The following is a 20,040-nucleotide window of genomic DNA, read 5'->3' as shown; positions in this document are numbered from 1 at the left end:
CTTTCTCTGTGGATTCAACTTCATCTTAGAAAACTTACGTAACAAAGAAAATCATTTCCCTATTGTATATTCAGTTTAATAGCTATTGGATGAAGGCATCGATACTTATGATTAGATTATAAAGTTTGTTTGCTTTACTCGGTATATAAAGGTTAAGCAGTCTCCCTATGCAGGTTCTTATTATTTCACTTCGAAGCTAAAAATTAACTCATTGGCGCATCTTCACCATTTTAAAGGAGGATTATCTTGAAAGAACCACGTAAAAAACAGGAGAAAAAAAAACCCTTTCAAATATATGACTAATAAATGAATTTGAGTTTGCAATTAATTTGTTAATTCTTTCTATACCTGATAAACATATTACTTTTTCTTTGACGGGTCTATCAATATCATATCTATATAAAACAGCTTATTATTATTATTTTTTTTTATAGCTTACCTGTTCTAGAAATGTCTGAGATCTTAAGTAAACAATTACGTCCATTAATAAGTGATAGAAAATGTTTTTCACTTGGTAAATAAATTTTAAAAAAAATCAATTGAATCGTAGGGCCTAGCTTACTTAAGCGTAAGGAATTAGTTTCGGAAATATTTCGTAAAGAAAAATTCGGTTTAAAAATACTCTTCTACCTCTGTTATATCGAAATTTTAATGTACTATATACAAAAATATTCAATTCTATATTAAATACAGCTTTGTTGTATATCTAGTTCCATATAAAAACGTATATATCGCTACTGAAACAATAATCAAATCCAATCTCTTTGTACTCGCAATAAACTACGAATAACAAAGAAAAAAATGCAGAAGAATCAATAGATAATTTTCGATCATCATCATGTTTAAAGTCTCGGTATTCTCTGTAAACAATTTCTTTTTTAATCTTATTTCTAGAAATATTTTATAGTTGAATCTATTTGTAGATTAATTTTTGTGGTCAACTGCATCGATTATATTTATCAAATCAGATTTTTAAAAATATATATATATACTGAGGGGGAGGGAAAATATATACGTGTATAAAATAATTTCCTTTGAACATCAATTATTCCGAACTAATTGGAAATAGTCTTTATTCATATTATCGATTTTTCGAATAATCAAACAAATAAAATAATCTGGTTAAATTTTAAATTAAGATCAATGCAGTAGTATAATTAAATTATGCATGATAAATCAATAGAATATATTTTCTTCTCTATTTGATTGTCTCTTTCTCTTCCAAAGCGTCAATTATCCAAATTAATTCTTTATTCCATTAAATACAATTATGTATATTGATAGTGTACTGTATATTTAAAGCCAACTTTATATTATTATAGAGATGTTTCTTACAGATTTATTTAAAATAGAATAATTTAAGACACGATTAGATCGAATAAAAAGCTATAAAATAATGAATATTATTTTTAATTTTAATGTAAACATATTTAGAGTGAGAGAATGTAGTGGAAGATGATATTATTTTAAGTGTTTATGATGTTAAAAAAAACTTTAAAAAATTGTGAATGTAGTTTGATTATAATATAGACTTTGCCCTAGAGTTATAATAATTCAAGATTTCAATCAATTAAATTGATCTATAACATTATAAAAGTTATAGTTAAATATAAACATTACAATAATTTATCATTTCTACTATAATTTAAGTCGCGGAATTCAAATGAGCTTTATTATTAACTTATATAATAATAAATTTTCGATTGAAGATTGTAAAATATTTCGATAAAATTTTTTAATTTTATATATATAGATTTGTATAAATAATAATAATTTTCATTACTGTTATATTCTTTAAACAGATGTTTATAATTAGTTAAGTTTTTAATTTTAGCGATATCAATCAATTTTTTTTCTCTCTTGTTTATTTTTTTATAATAAAAACTGATTGATGATTTTAATAAAAACTTTTATGTTACGTTACAAGTTTACCGGGAATAAAAAAATATTAATCACAATATTTTTTATCGTTAAATATAGTAATAATCGAATACATTCATAAGCATTATAAGTAAATCAATCGAATTTCTATTTCTAAAGTTATCCTAATTTTTATTTTATTTTTTTTAGGACAAACGTTTGAATTTAAATACGATTCTGGAACGTCAATTGAATGGCAATTTATTTTATTCCTTACTTTAACAATGATTCTATATCTAAATTATTCGAGGGGCTATTTTATTTAGTTTTATAAATGTACATAGTTTCTTAATTAATCATTTTTATAGGAAAAAAAATCAATCTTGACATATTAAAACTTATAAATATTTAACAAATTATGATCCAAGTTTCATTTTAAAATAAGAACAATTGTACTTTTTTAGCTAGAAAAGAGTAGCTTTCGATTTTTCCCCCTCCTCTTCCCTCCCCTTTGCAAAAGTGAGTGTAAAATTAATTTTTTAAAAATTAATTTATTTAATTTATTCAAACGAATGCATTTTAAATTTACAAAATAAAGTAACTAAACTCAGTTTTTAATTTGCTAAATAAAATACTTTCTTTGATAAAATATTTATTAATTAGCGTATACATTAATCACGACTGTAACGACTTTCATCATAAAAAATTCATTTTGAGGAATCTTCTAACAGTTAAGTCTATTGTTTCTCATCCCAACGTTCACTTCGTTACACCAAGTAAATTATTTGAGTCAAACACGAGATTTATAGTCGTTTTAAAAATAAACTAAACTTTGTAAAACGTTCCTTTAAAAATAATAATAATAATAATAAATAAGGGGGATTATTAAAACGATAAAATTATGAACTCGGACGAGGTAACGATAACGGGAATGCACGTGACACGAGCCACTCATAGGTTGTTGACATTCCCGAAAAAGGGGACCTTGTGGTCATGGTCACACAGATCAAACCGAGTTCCACCTATCGTAGGTGTGCAGTAAATATGGTAATCAGCGGGAGGTCTCTATCTGTCAGTCGTGTTTCTAAACCAGTTTTGGGAGAAAATTTTCTGCTCACTTTTTAGCTATCCAGCTTGGAAAACAAATCCTAGCTGCCAATGGATTTACCTGAAATATCTTCTGGCAAACGTTTCCTCTTTAGTTAGGACATAGAGGATAACATTCGTTTTTACTGCTAGAAGAAAAATGACATACTACGCATCTGCTCTTTTGAGATATAAAGATCTGTTCTATGTCTATCGAATGATATATTATAGAGGAATATTTTAAAAGCTTGAATTGATTTGCCTACACGTTTGATATTTATCAGTTCTGTGACTATTACTAATATAAATCGGATTTAAGCAATAAAAAAATGCCCTTATATACATATAAAACTGTTTCTCTCCTTCCTCCTCCCTCTCTCTCTCTCTCTCTTTGATTCGAAGACAAATTATTCATAAAATTATGCAAAATTCTGCAGTAAAGTAAGAAAACAAATGGCTTAATCAAAAACAATGACGGACGAATCTATTACTATAGCAACCAGTTACACAATATATGGCTAATTTGGTTAACAGCAACAGATCTACAGAGTTCAAAGTGTCAGCGTGATCCAAACATATTTATACAGGATGCCATATTATCGATAAAATTCACTTCGGACGTAAGAATCGGATATTCTATAATAATCTATCTGATAATACCGATAAGAGATATCTGGAAACTTTTCGGGGAGGGAAGGGGGGGGGGAAAAGTATTTATTCTAATACTTAACAACAAAGGTTATGGAAAATGTATATTTAAGAGTCAGCTAATGACGAAATGTAATTAAGGAATTTTTTAAAGGAAAATGCGAGATGCAATATAATTTTTCTATTGAATAGTTACACCATCACAGATGGTGTGATAACGGGTAAGTGGCGCCCCCGTTAAGATCGATACTAAGTGATTGATCACTGTCATTCTTCCATATTTAAAAAGAAAAAAAAAATGGCGAAAACAGTATTTCTAAATAATTATAACAATTTTTCTTTTTTAAATAAAAATATAATAATAATAAAATATGCTATTTAAATATATACTAAATTTTGATAGATCAATTAAACCATTCCTTTCAGAGATTATCTACATTAAAAGTATCAATTTTTAATTAAAAGATCAAATTCATAGCGAATTTTTAAAATAAATTGTTACTTAAAAACGAAAGTGTAAATCTATACACAAATCTCTTTTTTAAGCGGTTTAATACAAATTTCAACTAAGCAAATAATAATAATAATAATATTAACAAAGCGACGTTATTATTATTTGTTTCTTTTTTATTAGTAACAATGATCAAAACAACTTCGGTATAGAAAGGACAAGCAATTAATTAATTAATTTTAATCCAATGCGCTTAATAAAATATAAAATAATAATAATAATATAAAACAAAAGAAGGAGGGGAAAGAAAAGAAAAACGATAAAATTAGTTAATTGAAGATTTAAAGAATTAGTTGATAAAACAGCATTTGTGTGAGAGAAGAGAAGTGTTTGGAACAAACATTGGGGTCTGGGAGGATTAAGTTACAAAGAAAAACACTGTAGTTATAAAAGATGATTACTTGCTGAAACCAAATAGAGATATGATATAACAAAATACAAATAAAATAATAAAAATAAAATATAAAAAGTTTTGCATCAACGCATTGGAAAATAAATTACATATTTTTTGCAAATTATTACGTTAAATTTACACATTTAAAAGAAGGCAAACTCAATGAAGAACACACACAAATTATATTTTCGCTTTATTCAAAAACGTTGAAATTATTATTATTATTAGTATTTCATTCGTTAGTTACAAATATTAAAAAAAAATATATTTATAGCTTAGTAATCTAATCTATCTTAATGCTTCTTTTCTCAAAAACACATCTGATAAAGGTATGTCTTTTAAGGAAATTAAATGTTTTTATTAAAGTAACTTAAAATTGTTCACAGTGTAAAAAAACAAGAAGAAAAAAAAGACATTTCAAAATTATTAACTTTCTGAATTAATAAAATATGAATGAAATTCAGTGTAAATATTTAAATAATATTTTACTTCTTAACGAAAACTGGAAAAAAATTTTAATGTCTTTCTAAGAATCAGATCTAATTTATAAATTTATAATTTTAGTACAATAAACAAATTATTTTAATATTTATTATATTATTAATAATTTAACGACGTCAACCAACCTACTACAGTTAATAGATATAATAGGCCTGTAACTAACGTTTAGATAATCTACAGATTTTTCAAATATTGAATACGAAATTTGATTTATAATTTATATAACAATAAATTTTAATAAAATAGTCATTGGGTTTTTTTTTTAATCTAAAAACTTAAGTTTTTTTATTATTAATTTTTAAATAAAACTTTAACTCCAACTTTTTTTCTTGTACTATTATTAACGGTTCTCATTTATAATTAACAGCTAAATTAATTAGTTATTTAACAGTTTAACAAGTTAATAAAGAGCTTATTAATTAACTATTTAAAAAAATTTAAACTTTATATATTTATAAACTTTAATATTACAGTGTATATAATTAAATTTTACATACTTTTATATGTAGTAGTACAGAAATAATACAATATTGGGTTAGTAAACGAAGTAAAATCGAATCCAAACCAGAAACAAGGCTACTTTTTAACACTCCCATTGGTGAAGCTCATTCAGTTCTCTAAAGAACGGATACCTGGTCCTTCCAGGGGGTAAAAACAACCAGTGTGTGGTCTTGACCAGTCACCTTGTCTGAGTTTCACACATGTAAAGACACGAATAGTCGAACAGGAAAACTTTACAATATAATATTTTAGCAGCTCTGTTATATTTTCTTATTAAAATTTAAACAGTAATGATTACATTGCATTCACACAGTAGATTGTATTGCAATTATTATCATCGCTAAGTCCACACCGAAATGAATTTCTATGCTTGAAAAGAAAATATTTGAAAGACTTAAAATGAAAAGGCCTTATTAAAAATGTTTAGTTTTCACAAATCTCAATATTTTAATAACTTATTTGAAAAAAAAAAAATTCCTTTTCTGGATTCTTATTTATTTTCCAATTTAATAAAATAATGCTGCAATGTAAATTACTAAAAAATAAATATTTACAGAAATGTTATTTGCAATTATCTGTTTCATTTTAAAAGTATGAATATATTCAAATAAATTCCATCAATAGTCTACTAATTTCAATAATCAAAGAATGAATACGTTTATAATAATCATAATTCATATTAATTTTTTAACATTTTAATAAAAATTAACTCTTCTAAATATTAAAAATATTTTTATATTAATTAATTAATTAATTCTTTTATGTATATAAGAAACAAATTAATATTATCTTTACATCTAAATCGTGTATACTTTTAAAGTTTTATAAGTACACCAATTTCCACATATAAATATATAAATGCAAATTTATGTACACATATTAATTTATGTATATATATATATACTGTATTAATTGTACTACACATGCACGCAACCCTTATACAATAGTAAAATAATATATATCTTGCACATTAAATAAAAATTCATTTAATAAATAAATTTATTCAAATGTATTCAAACTTAATAAATTTGTTAATCAATGTGAACGAATAAATAAAATTTCAAATAAATGAATCATCATATTTTAAATTTCATATAAATTACAAAAATATATATTTGAAAATCAATTTTTTGAAGCAATATTTTTAATCATTGCAAAAAAATATAAATATATTTGCCTTTGTATATTGTAAAATATTTAAAATATATAAATTTTTTTTACAAAATTACAACTTTGGTAGATATAAAATGAGATAGCGGGAAAAAAAATATAATACAAAACAAATTTATTTAATTATCTTATTTTTAAGCTTATAAAATATATATATATATATATAAATTACAGAAAATAAGGACAATTATGTTTATTAGTTAAATTATATATTTAAACATTTAATGAGTCTGACTGAATTGTTCATTGTTTAGAAATTTATATTTTAGAAATTCATAGTTAAAATTGCAATAGATAATTGTTTATAATAAATAATAAAAAAATAAAAACTCCTTCAAATAATAAACAAAAAGTAATCTGTAAATACCTTAATTTTTTCATTATTTTAAAATAGTTGAATGCACCTACACCCCAAACTGTAAAGTCCAAAAATTGTCTTTGAGGTTAAAATAAAGATGCTAATAGACAGTGTTTTTGGACTTATTTTATTTAAATTATTTAACTCTCATGAAAACTCCCTAAGAAAAAATTATAATGCTTTATATATAAATTACAATTATAAGCAAATATAACAATGTCTATTTTTTTCTATATTATGAAAGTTCATTATTAAAAAACATTTTATTTCTTATATTTCAATTATAAATGTACCATACACAGTTCTCTTGTATAACGATAAAATTTCATAATGCAGAAGTATATTTTATTACTTAAATTTTGAAATTTTTTCCTAAAAATATAATCATTTCAAAAAATAAATCCAAAAATTGACTGAAAATTATCAACTTTTAAACATTCTTTCTGTAGTTTTTAAAATATCAATATATTTTATATTTTTGACTTACATTTTAATAATCTTCAGAAAACTGAGAATTGGTTGTGTTAGTAGTCACATTTATATTATTTTTTATGATCTAAAGTATTCTCGAGTCCAAAAAAATAAATTTATAAATCAAAATTGGTTGATTATTCTATATATAAACAATTTAATTACGTTTACTATAAGTTTTCAAACTTAACTGAAAGTATTATGAATCTTATTGATAGCCTGTTTCATATTAGTGATATTAATGCTTTTGTCATTGAAAACATTAATCTTATTAATGTAAGATTGATTATAGAACTGATAGCACGTAATCAGTTCTCTATTTAAAATTAGTTAAAATATTAGATAATTACACAGTGATATTTTAACTAATCTCACATTTTCTAATACTAGATTATTGCTATAAATATATAAATAACGGAGTTGATTCGAATAGACCGATACGAAAAAACAAAAAATAAAATTATTTAAAAAGAAAATAAGCCGGCTGTCGAGTTCCTGTTATATTTAAAGTATATAAAATATAGAATAAACAAAACTTAAGAGAACTAAAGATATATATTTCTTAAAGTTTATGAAAATTATTTCACCTTGGATGACAAGTAACCTAACTGGTTTCAAATAATAACTTAGTTTTATCAGATTATTAAATAAATGAATTTCTTAATTTTTTCTTTAAAATTTATAAAAATCATAATAATAATAATAATAAAATTTAATATTAAATTGAATGCCTTTTTAAGTATTATTTATTAAGATGAATTTTATTAATTAAATAATAAAAATGTGTCATATAATAAATTTAAAAAATTATAAATTATTGTAATAAACTTTTATATATATGATATATATTTATTGTAGTTTTCATGAAAAATTTTATAAAGACTACTATGCTTTTCACGTACTCCAACATATTAGAAGTCCTACATAAACTATTATTATTCCTACAATGGAAGCAATATCCTTATTTAAAGATAAAAGGATTTCTAATTTTCTTTATAAATTTTCTGAAATTACAGAAAAATTTCTATGACAGTATTCCGTATTAAATAAATAAATTTATTATAAAAGATTTATCTCCTACACATAAGTTCATCCTAGAAAAAGTCACTGTCCTTGCCAAGGCCATGTATCAATTAGATTTAGTAGAGATAAAGATATTGTTATTGAAATACAGTTTTATTGAACACATAATATATAAATAAATTTAAGAATGTATCTATAAAACAGTATTTCATGTGTTATGATAAAGATTATTTTGCAAAAATTATAATCCCAATATCGAAATATAATCATTCTGAAATTTAAATAGCTAGCGACTGCAAAAACTATAATATATATTATTAAAATTACTATTATTACATTTGCAAAATATGTATTCAGATTAAAGACACCATTATAGATAATTTCATTTGTTCCATTATCATTTTTTGTAACAAAATCAAATATATTGCTGAACATTGTAAAACATTTATTATAATTTTATAAAATTTTTAAACATATCACATGAAATTGTATTAAAAAATGAATCACTTTATTTTCAATATAAAATTTTCATATTTAATTTTATAAAAAATAAAATATTTATATATTGTATTTATTATGTAAGAAAATACCGTACTGAAATCATATCTTAAAAATTATTTTCTTTTATACTGTCAATTTTCATCAATTTGTTATTGTCATTATAAAAACATTTTAATTTCTCAATACTTAATTTTATAAATCGAAAGAGAAATATTGTAGATTAAATATACATTTTCAATGTAATCTAATTCATTTGTAATTTATAATGCTTCTTTTTATTTTTGCAAATCTTAATAAAGCATTTGTGCCTCCAAAATATAGTTCAAAGAGAAAAATATAATAAGATTTACTCAATAATTTCCCAGGTAATTTTATTTTTCTTTGTATATATATTTTTTTTTCTAAGTTTGACTAAAATATTTTAAAAATTTATTCAAATTCTATTAATATAATATTAGATATTAAACTATGTTGCATGTATATTTTTTAAAAAATTGCAATCAACTACATTTAATAAGCAAAATTATTTAGTTTCTATTTTCAATTTAAAGCATTCTATATTTGTATATTTGCAATAAAATGGTTTAAAAAATAATTTCAGCAGAATATACAGCAGAATAAAAATTTGAAATCGGTATAACTTTTAATAAATTGTAATATGAATATTCATAATCACTATTCCATTTTAACTTCAATTTAAGAATTTATATATTCCCTATAAATGATTTTATTAAAATTTTCAACCAAAATTTGTGTGTGTACGTAATAAATTAAAGTTTATAATTAAAAAATTTTACTATCTAAATTTTTAAGCTATTTATTAGAATCAAATAAATATAAATACAAGTATATGTATATATATATTTGACATTATAAATTATTGTTTCTACAAAATAAGTTTTTATGGATTATTTTTTATAATAAATTTCTTAATCCCAAGTCTTTTCAGTCTTTAATAGAAAAGTATCCATTAGCGTTAGCTGCCGTAAGCCGAAGTGCAAAATGCCTCTGGTAAAAAAAACTGTGTTGGGACTGACCACAGAAAAGTAAAGAATCCATTTAAGTATATTAAAATAATTATAATACCTTTTATAGCATTAAATTAAAATCAAAATCTACTTCATTTCATTAACTTTATTTAAATGTATTTTAAAAAATTAATATATCTTATCCAATAAAATAAATTTTAAATAATGAATAAAAGTAAAAAAAAAAAATGTAATATCTGTTATTGTTCCTTGGTTAAATTTTTGTGTATGTGCAATTTATAAATGTTAATTTTAAAATTAAAAAATGTCTTTAAAATTTTTTTGTATTTAACATTAGAACTTTATTCTTTAATAAGTTATCATAAGAATCTTTTTAAAATTTAAAAGAAGTTATTTCGGAAGCTTATTTTTTCTACATATTCCTGGCTAATTTTATTACATCATATATATTCTGTTTATAAAAAGTAATTGGAGCATCATATTATAAATTTTAAATATAGGACTATGATCAATTTAGACAAATCTATAATAAAAATAATAATTGAGTGCTATTATTTTTATCATTATGATTTTTTATCATAAGTTTAAATATCATGACTATGATCAATTTAAAGAAAATTCATAATAATGATGTTATAGATATAAACTAATTCTATACGTTAATGTTTCTAATTTTTTTTAAAAAAATACACGTATTATGTTTTTATAAAGTATATCTATCAACTATTTTAAATAAAAAAAATATAGCTATATAAAATCAATTGCTTTGTAATATTTTTATAAATGGAGTATATATAATTTTCTGGTTTGATTATAGTATTTATTTAATACTGTATAATAAAGCATAAAATCTAATATAATTTTGTATCTAATCATTTTCAGTATAAGAACTGATTGCTTTCATTGATATAAGTAGATATGATTGAGATCAAAAACAAAAAATGAACTTCCTATTTAAGAATAATTTCATCTTCAAATGGTTTTCAGCTATCTATATTTTCTTTAACGTTTACGCCTGGATCACGAATTAAATCTAAATTTGCACAAAATCAGATAAAATAATTATAATCTATTAATTAAAATTAAAATGGAAATTATACAAAATAATATTTCAAACACTTATAATTTCCTTAAACGTAATTAAAAAAAAAAGGGTCCTATTTATGAATTCATATTAATCTACTTTAAATAAAATTTTAATTTTGCCTATATAATTTCAAAACTTTATAAAATTTCTAGCTATTTATAATAAATTAATGCTTTTTTGTAAGCATTATTCTTTTAATTTCATAACATTTAAGAATAAATTAAAACAAAAATTCTACAAATAATATTCATGTAAAAAAATTAAAATTAGAAAAGTTTTTTTTTAACATTATTAGTATTTATCTCATTACAAGTGAGGACAGCAGTAATACATTAACAAATAAAAACATAATCAATAATTATAATTTTTCAATGAATTAAGATATTCCTAATATATATATAAAAATAAAATCATTTACATTTATTTCTGAATTATTATTAAATAATTAGATTTCCTTAGGTTTCGGATACTCTAACTTTGAGTTTTAAAATGTAAACTAATCATACATATAAATAAAAAAGACATAAATTTGAATAAATTGAAATCCATTTTCTGATATAACTGTTTAAATGAAAAAAAATAAAATAAAATTTCCAAATAAACAGTTTATTTTTTTTAATTTAAGAAATAACACTAGAAATAACAGATTCTAATTTATTCTAATTGAAGCTAATTCTAGATTCTACAGATTTAAATTTCTTCTAATTCTAATTTATTAGTTTCATCTTCTAAAATAATTTCCCTAACAACACTTCTATATTATTAAAGAAGTTTCTAACAGAACCCTTTAGTTACCATAGATGAATTCTAATTCATATTAACCATATCAATAACTTTAAAAACATATAATTATTAAAAACCAAAAAGCTATATAATATGTAAATAAATTTTCTATTTAATAATATTTTTTGAATTTAATAATTTAAATTTCCTATTTACATTCATTTTTAAAACTTGTTTAAAATATTGTAAAATTTGTACTTTTATAATTTAATTATCAATTTAAAAAATATATATATATTTGTAATTTATAAACAATTATTTCTAATTAGACAATATAATTTCTTTAATAACAATTTATTACAATTTTTTGTATATGGAAAAAATTACAAATTTTTTTAGTTGTTGTAATGTACAGTACATTTACAAGAATTTTAATTTTTATAAATAAATAATTCTGCAATTCATGTTTTTATTCTGATGTTATTTTGGCATTGAGAAATAAATGACATTGTATCATAGATAAAATGGGCAAATACATTTATTTATTAATGATGTAAATAATACACTACAAAACTTTACTGATAAATATAAGAAATATAATTCTTTATTAATTTATTCATAAGGATATTTATAATTTCCATATTGCCTTTCCATATATAAAAATATTAACAGTATCACAGGACTGATGTGAATAAAACATTAAAAGTATTACTATTCAAATATATTTATATTATTGTAAAAAAACATTAAATGACCTTGCATGTAATAATTTTCGTTAGAACATTTGTTCATTTATAAAATTTCTAATACTATAAAATATCAGTAATTAAGATTTTAAATTTAAAGTATACAAATACTTTAAATTTAGGCGATCGTTTGGTGTCGAGTTATTTACTACTCAGGTTTTGAGATGTTATTTATATATAAAGTATACAAGTATATTTACAAATGACACAAGTAATAAAAATATCATTAATGTTATCTTACAATTACAGTAGTAGTTTATAAGTTTCTATGTAATATAAGTAAAAAAAAAAAAATTATATTTTGATTTGAAAAAGTTAAATACATATGTAAAATTTTAAATATCTTAATCTTTCTCTTTTTCAACTTTTGTAAAATTATTATTCATTTTAAATTATTAATAATTATTCTTAATAAATAATAATTTTAAGTTGAAAAAAATAATAACAATTTGTTAGTATTTTCAATTCCAGTTAAACATCTTTAATCTCTATTATTATAATTTTTTCTCCTGTGTAAATTTTACAAAATAATAAAAATTTATTCGTGAATGATTTATTAATTAGATACATTTGTATATTTTTTTGTAAATAACTACTGTTAATATAAATATTATTTCAATAATTAAAGATATTCAAATTTTTTTATAATTGCTCTTTCATCTACATAACTAATTTTTTTATAACAACATAAATAAACGGACCGCAAAAAACAATATTCAATGTTAGGCATTAAATAACAATTTTATGGAATTTCCAATGGTATAATAATTTCTGGTGGTTAAAAGTTAAAAATTCATTCAATATAATAAAACAAATAATAATCAAGTATTTGGTTTCATATACTTTTAATATCATAGAATTAATTCCCATTAAGAAGAAGTTATTTTCTTTCTTCAGATTTGTTATAGGCTCTATCTGATTTTATTCTTTACTTCTTTTATGAAGAAGCTCCTATGGTTTGCCAGAAGGCAGAAAGAATCTCACATTGGCCATAACATTTTTTTTTTGACTGATTCATATGACTGAGTTTGAGAAAATCAGCAATTAAAGATCATTAAATAAAGAGCGTTATTTTTATTAATATATCTGAATATATTTTACATTCTAGACTTTTTAATTTTTTGAAAGTAATTAATAAAAACAAAACAAAATTTTGTTTACTTCCAATTGTAATATGAACATAAGCAATCAACCTTTTTCATAAAATAACATTGGCTATTCTTCTATAGATTAAAGACATACAAATTTTGTTTTAACTTTGTATAATGACTGGTAGAAGCTGAACAGCTGATTGGATGAATGACTAAACAGTCTGAGCCATAGATTTTATGAATTTGAAATAATTAATATATATCAAATTTATAGTAAAAAAAATATTTCTCTTGTATATTTGAAATTAAGAGAAATCTAAAAACAAATATGTTATATTTACTGACAAATATATTTGATATCTATTGTAATAGAAAATCTTGGCTAGCATAAGATCAAAATAAACAATTTTTATTTTATAGTATAAATGGAATAAGTATGTTTAACAACACAGATCTGTTTGAATTACCATATAATTTAAAACAAAACTGAATAATGCTTGCATATAATTATTATGGCTCGATATTTATTGCTAATTAAAATATAAATATACAGAATACTCTACACAATTCATATTTCAACTGAACAAAGGTAATTATTTTTTTAGTAAAATTCATTTCTGTGAATAGAGAAAAATAACTCTACTTCTAAAGAAGATAAGTTTTATTAAATTAAAGTTTCTATAAGTTATATATATATAAGATTCATAAAAGTTAGAATGAGAAGATTTATATTTTGCAGCATGGAAATTGATAAAGACTAACATTATATATAGTATTTTCCAGTAAAATATCAATTTATTTTACAACTCAACAAATACAATATAATGTAAATTGAAGAAAATATTCTTTAAACAAAATTAGCAGTCCAATTGATTTTGGATAAATGCAACAAGGTATTTATTATAAACATAGACAAATGAGTTTCAAAGTACAGACTTGCCAAAAAATATCCAAAGTAATTTCAAATAGTAAGCTTGTTTTAAATAATTAAATAATCTAATAACTATTTGATATATACTGCATTATAGTATATATATATATATATATATTTTAAATTAAATTCACCTTCTTGGTCTTGGTAAACCTTAAAAGTTGATTTCTCTAAACTAAATTCCTAAACATGTCGGTATCTAATCCATTAAAAAGTATTATTCACATCATTCTCAATATAGAAGAAAAGGACCAAAATTTTCAACATATTTGTTTAAAGTGAATTAGATTAATATATGATTTTATATTATACAATTATAATATATTCTGATATTACTATTAATGTTTGTCATAGCAACTGAAAAACAAAGTCAAGTACTAATAATTTAGAGTTTTAAGAGTATAATTGTAGGTTCATATATTTAAATAAATTTAAATAAATCATTATGAAAAAAGTAATGTTCAAAATTCAAAATTTTCTAATATTGCCTTGCAAGAGTGATGAAGAATTTTCTGTCGACAAGAATCTACTCCTATTTTTCTAAATGAAAAAACTGTGCAATATTTTACATAAAACAATTTTTCCTGTTTTTCTATTTAAATGTATTCACTTATGTATAAAAAATATTAGCGTTCCTTTTAATTATAGTATTCTAACAGTTTTCATCAAAATTTACCAAATAAGAATAAAAAAAATTCAAGAAAATAGCATAAGACTTCGTTTGTTAAATTCAGTAATTGAATAATAATAGATCAAACAATTTACGACACTTAACTATCAGACAGATCTATCAAATCATTTTCAAATATTTAATTATTTTGTATTTTAAATTAAATGAATGTATCATTTTCTTTTGTAATTTATTTTCGGTATTTAATTTATGAAATTCAATTCGATTTCATCTATTTTTTACTGTATTTTTTTTTCATTATACTTCTGAAATTTATAGTAAATTTTTATAATTCTTAAATATGAAATCATTATGCTAAAATGGAGTTTTAACATATTTAAAAGCTTTTTAAAGTTTAAGGTCTATCAAAAATGTCTATCAAATGTATAGATATAGATATTTATAAGTTCACATTTTATATTTAATAAAATTCAAAGAGAATGTTTATTGAAGAACATTTAATATTTATTTATTTACATGTCATAACATTACGACATTATATATAAGATAAATATTGGGAAATTAAGTTTGTAAATGTATTAGATAGACGTTATAATTTTTGTTAAGATAAAAAAAGTAAAAAGCTATTATGGTTTCAATGTAACTGTAAGAAAACTTTGTGCTCCTTCAAAGACTCTCTAGAAGTTGTAGATAAATAAGAATAAGAGAGAAAAAATACCTGCTACTTGAATTAAAAAATAAAAGATGACAAATTAAAGGATTATATATGCTACATGAAGATTTATTATTATTATTATTAAAAAGTATATAAGTTATACAGTTCTTTTTAATGTGACATTATAAAATAAATATCAATATTTTCTAATAATACAAAAATTATTCATTTTTCTAACATATAATTCTCCTAGTAAACAGAATTTTTCAATCAATAAGATCTTTATTTAATTTATAAATTTATATATTACTGCATTGTATTTAAATATTTATTTAAAAAAAAAAAAATTAAATTTTGTGAATTTTAATTATTGTTTTAATGTATATTCATTAAGTAACGACAGATTACAAGATTTCATAAAATTAACTAATATTACATTAAAAACCTTTTTACAGCATGAATTAATTATATTAAAATTTTCTAACATTATATAATTTATGTTTCTAAAAATAAAGTTTAACAGCATAAAAAAAAAAAATCTTAAAATATATTTTAAAATGGCTTAATTTTCAATTATTAATAGATTGATAAATAATTTAGATACAGTATTTAAACTAATAAATAAATAAATAAACTTTTCGCAGAATTCAGTACAGATTAAAATAAAAAGTTTTAAGTTTAATATTATATTTTGAAAAAACTTTTTATTATATGTAGAGCAATAAAATATAAATTTTTAATACATAAAGAAGAAAATGCTGTTTTACCAGAATTACCAAAGTAATGAAATAATTTACAGATTTTGAATAAATCTGAATTTGTTTTTATTTCTAAAATAAAATTTATATCAATGCTTAAAGTGTAAGTTTTTCATTTTTTAAACATATATAAAATTTCTATTTCTTATAATAACAAATAAGTTGAGTAAATAAAATGTGAAAACATATATAATACTATAGCAGTACTGCAGCTGACATGATTCTTTTAATTCAATATCAGCATTTGAATACAGCTTATATTTATTCATCAGGACTTCAAATGATGAATAGATGTGTAATTGAAAACTTCACTCACAAAAAATGTGTTTATTGTAATAATTGTTATATTCATTGCTATATAGCATTATAGTAATTACAGAACAGTTATAAATCATTGATATATTGAAATATTCAAAGTTATTAATATTTTTTATCGACATATTATCCGAGTTCCGATTAGTAATAATTAAAAATTCTATACAATAGATTAAAATGATCAAAAAAACATATCGAAATAATAACACTTGTATGAATTTTAATGTATTACTGTTGATAGCATATTTTCAAAATAAAAAATAAGATAAAAATTTAGTTTTATATTAAATCAGAAAAAGACTGGGCTGAACTAAAATATCTATAAAGGATTATATTGAAAATCAAATTAATATAGACCTTGTAAAATTCAAATTGTGAATGAATAAATCAATTACCTAAAAATTTCAAACTATCTCTAAGCATGGCAAGTTTTGCTATAAAGTTTCAATTATATAAAGTTTTAATAAAAACTATTATCGGTTATCGGATAAACAATTTAAAATAAATAATGCATGCGTATTAAGTTTTAACAGTATTTTAGTGAAGTATTTGCAACAATTATTCCATAACACATTTTGATAATCTATAATTTATAGAAAAACAACACCTTCCACGTCTTTTCCGGCACAAAATTTTTAATAAAAGAAATGTTTTTGGCCGCTTTTGGGAGTCTTCTTCAGGTTTTAAGACAATACAAATTGTATGTTTTTAACTGGGAATTTATATCGGTTTAAAACCCGAAGCAGGCCTCTGAAAGTAACCAAAAACATTCGTCTTAATAAACATTTGGTGTCGGAAGAGGTGCGGAAAGTGTCGTTTTCTCTAAACTGTTTCCATCTTTCTAAGAGGTGCTATGATCTACATTGATAAAAATATGAATATGAAATGATTTCATAATTGACAGAATCTAATTTGAATAAAAATATATAAAGATTCATTTAAATAATAAATGTTTAACACTCACCTAAAAGTTATCTTTTTATCAAACTGTATGACTCCAGATACAATACCTGTTAACAAAAAATTTGTTTCATCAAATCTTTAACAATCATACAAGAATATTTAAATAAAAAATTAAATATTTCTTAATTATCAAGAATTAAAAAAAAAGTTTAAATATTATTTAATTCATTTTGCTCTTTTATACTAAAAAAATATCCTCTTAAATCATTTTCTAAACTAAAAATTACATTAAAAAGTTGAAATTATTTTTCAATTTTTTTTTTTAAACAATTTTTTTAATGTTATTTAAAATTTAGAAAAAGTATTTACAAATTTAAAAATTTTTTAATTTACAGCCTGATTTAATTTATATTACATGCAAAATGCATATTCAATTTCGAATTTAAATCCATTCGTGGGCAATTTAAACATTATTAATACTATATAAATTCTTAAATTATGTATGTATGTATATATATATGTATGTAAATATTTACTTACATAAAATTGCTTAAAGATATTCATTTATTTAATAACTAATTTTATTCTACAGAAAAACATTAATTAAAAATTTTTAAACATGCATTAAGTAGAGTTCAAAACATTCGTAAATGTTTTTTTTATCTAAAAATAATATTTCAAAGAAAAATTATTTATTTACTTATTTTTTATTAGTCTAAAGTAGTAAAGCATACCATTCTGTTTTGTCTATCATGGATTTGAATATTTTACTTTACAAATATTTTATGACTTAACAGAATTTTTGAATGCATTATGTATCAATATCACTTATTTTAGGCCATTAGTAAAAATGAAATGTGAACTACTGGCTTATGATTAAGCCATTAGTTTGCATTATAAAATATGATGTTAAATTACTAATTTGTTTACAAATTTGATATTAAAGCAAACATGAAGATGTTTTAATACACTAAATAAAAGAAAAATACAGATTGAAAAAATAAATAATTCATATAAAATATATTCCACCGAAAGCAATGATACTGGCACAAATGAAAATTATATCAAAAGTAATCATAATACTTTATGAACTGAGAATTGACTACTTACTCGATGCTGATTATTAAAACATCTACAAATTCGAAAATGTAAAAAATCCGAACGACGTTATAGTTTATGATACCTTTGCATTAAAAATTTTCCATTATTTTTATTATTTTGTTGATAAAATTTAAAATGAAGAAAAATAATAACTCGTCTAGTGTTTTTAAAAAGTAAGCAAATACATCATAAATAATTACTTTAAAAAAAATCTGAGATGATTAACATGTCATAGATTTAAAACTTTGCATAATTTAAATTATAAATAGCACTATCTTCTCTGGAATTTTAAAAAATAAATCAATTTGCAATTATTAATTAATAAGCATTCTAATTTATTATATATTACTTTAGTTAACAAGAAACAACTTTCTTCTCCTCTTTCTCATATGTTTTATAAGATAAAATGTTAAATTTGAAAAAAAATGTTTTAAAAGTTAAATCACTGTTTTAAGAAATTAATTATTTATTAAATAAGTTTGATTAGCTGTTTGTTTGTTTAATTAATTAGTAGAGATGTAATACCGTCAACAATAATAAACTTAATGCACGTCAAGAATAAACATTGTTCCGAAATATATATATTATTTTACTCTGATATAAAGTGCTGTAGAAAATATAATCAATATGAAATTTTTGGTGAAAATTTTTGTAAATTACTGAAATAACTTAACAAACCGGAAAAGTAGCGAGTAATTCGCGTTAATTTAAATATATTAACAATATTACTATTTTAAATACATTTTTTTTTCATTATATTTAAATCTTTCATAAGTAATTCTAAATAATCTACTGTATTCTTTAATTATACATATAACTAATTATCACGTCGATATAACAGTATCTTGTAGCACACTTTAGCATAACTTATTATATCTAAAAATTATATTTTACTTATTTAAATGTTGAAAATAATTGTAATAAATAATATATACAATATTTTATCATTATCTCGACTTCAAAGACGATTTGCTTACCGGACAGAAATATTTTACTAGTAATTAATATCGGTATAAATTCAATTTACGATAACCCAAGAAATTTTAGAGAAATATTAATTTAATTCCCTAGTATTTATCAAAATAA

At 21.1% G+C, this 20,040-nt stretch overlaps 1 long non-coding RNA gene across 4 annotated transcripts in view; it reads right to left on the bottom strand.

Annotated features, from left to right (window-relative positions):
* Nucleotides 1-20,040, bottom strand: part of LOC136971605 (uncharacterized) — an 80,228-nt gene that overhangs the window by 58,615 nt on the left and 1,573 nt on the right. For all 4 annotated transcript variants that reach the window (XR_010880191.1, XR_010880192.1, XR_010880190.1 and 1 more), the window contains exon 2: nt 17,915-17,960. This is a non-coding gene — a long non-coding RNA (uncharacterized lncRNA). The remainder of the gene's footprint in view (nt 1-17,914; nt 17,961-20,040) is intronic.

The sequence above is a fragment of the Centruroides vittatus genome, unplaced genomic scaffold, assembly GCF_030686945.1.
Source record: "Centruroides vittatus isolate TY-2023 unplaced genomic scaffold, ASM3068694v2 contig_2634, whole genome shotgun sequence".
Taxonomy (NCBI): domain Eukaryota; kingdom Metazoa; phylum Arthropoda; class Arachnida; order Scorpiones; family Buthidae; genus Centruroides; species Centruroides vittatus.
Note: the sequence above shows the minus strand (reverse complement) of the source record. Positions and strands in the feature narration are given on the sequence as shown.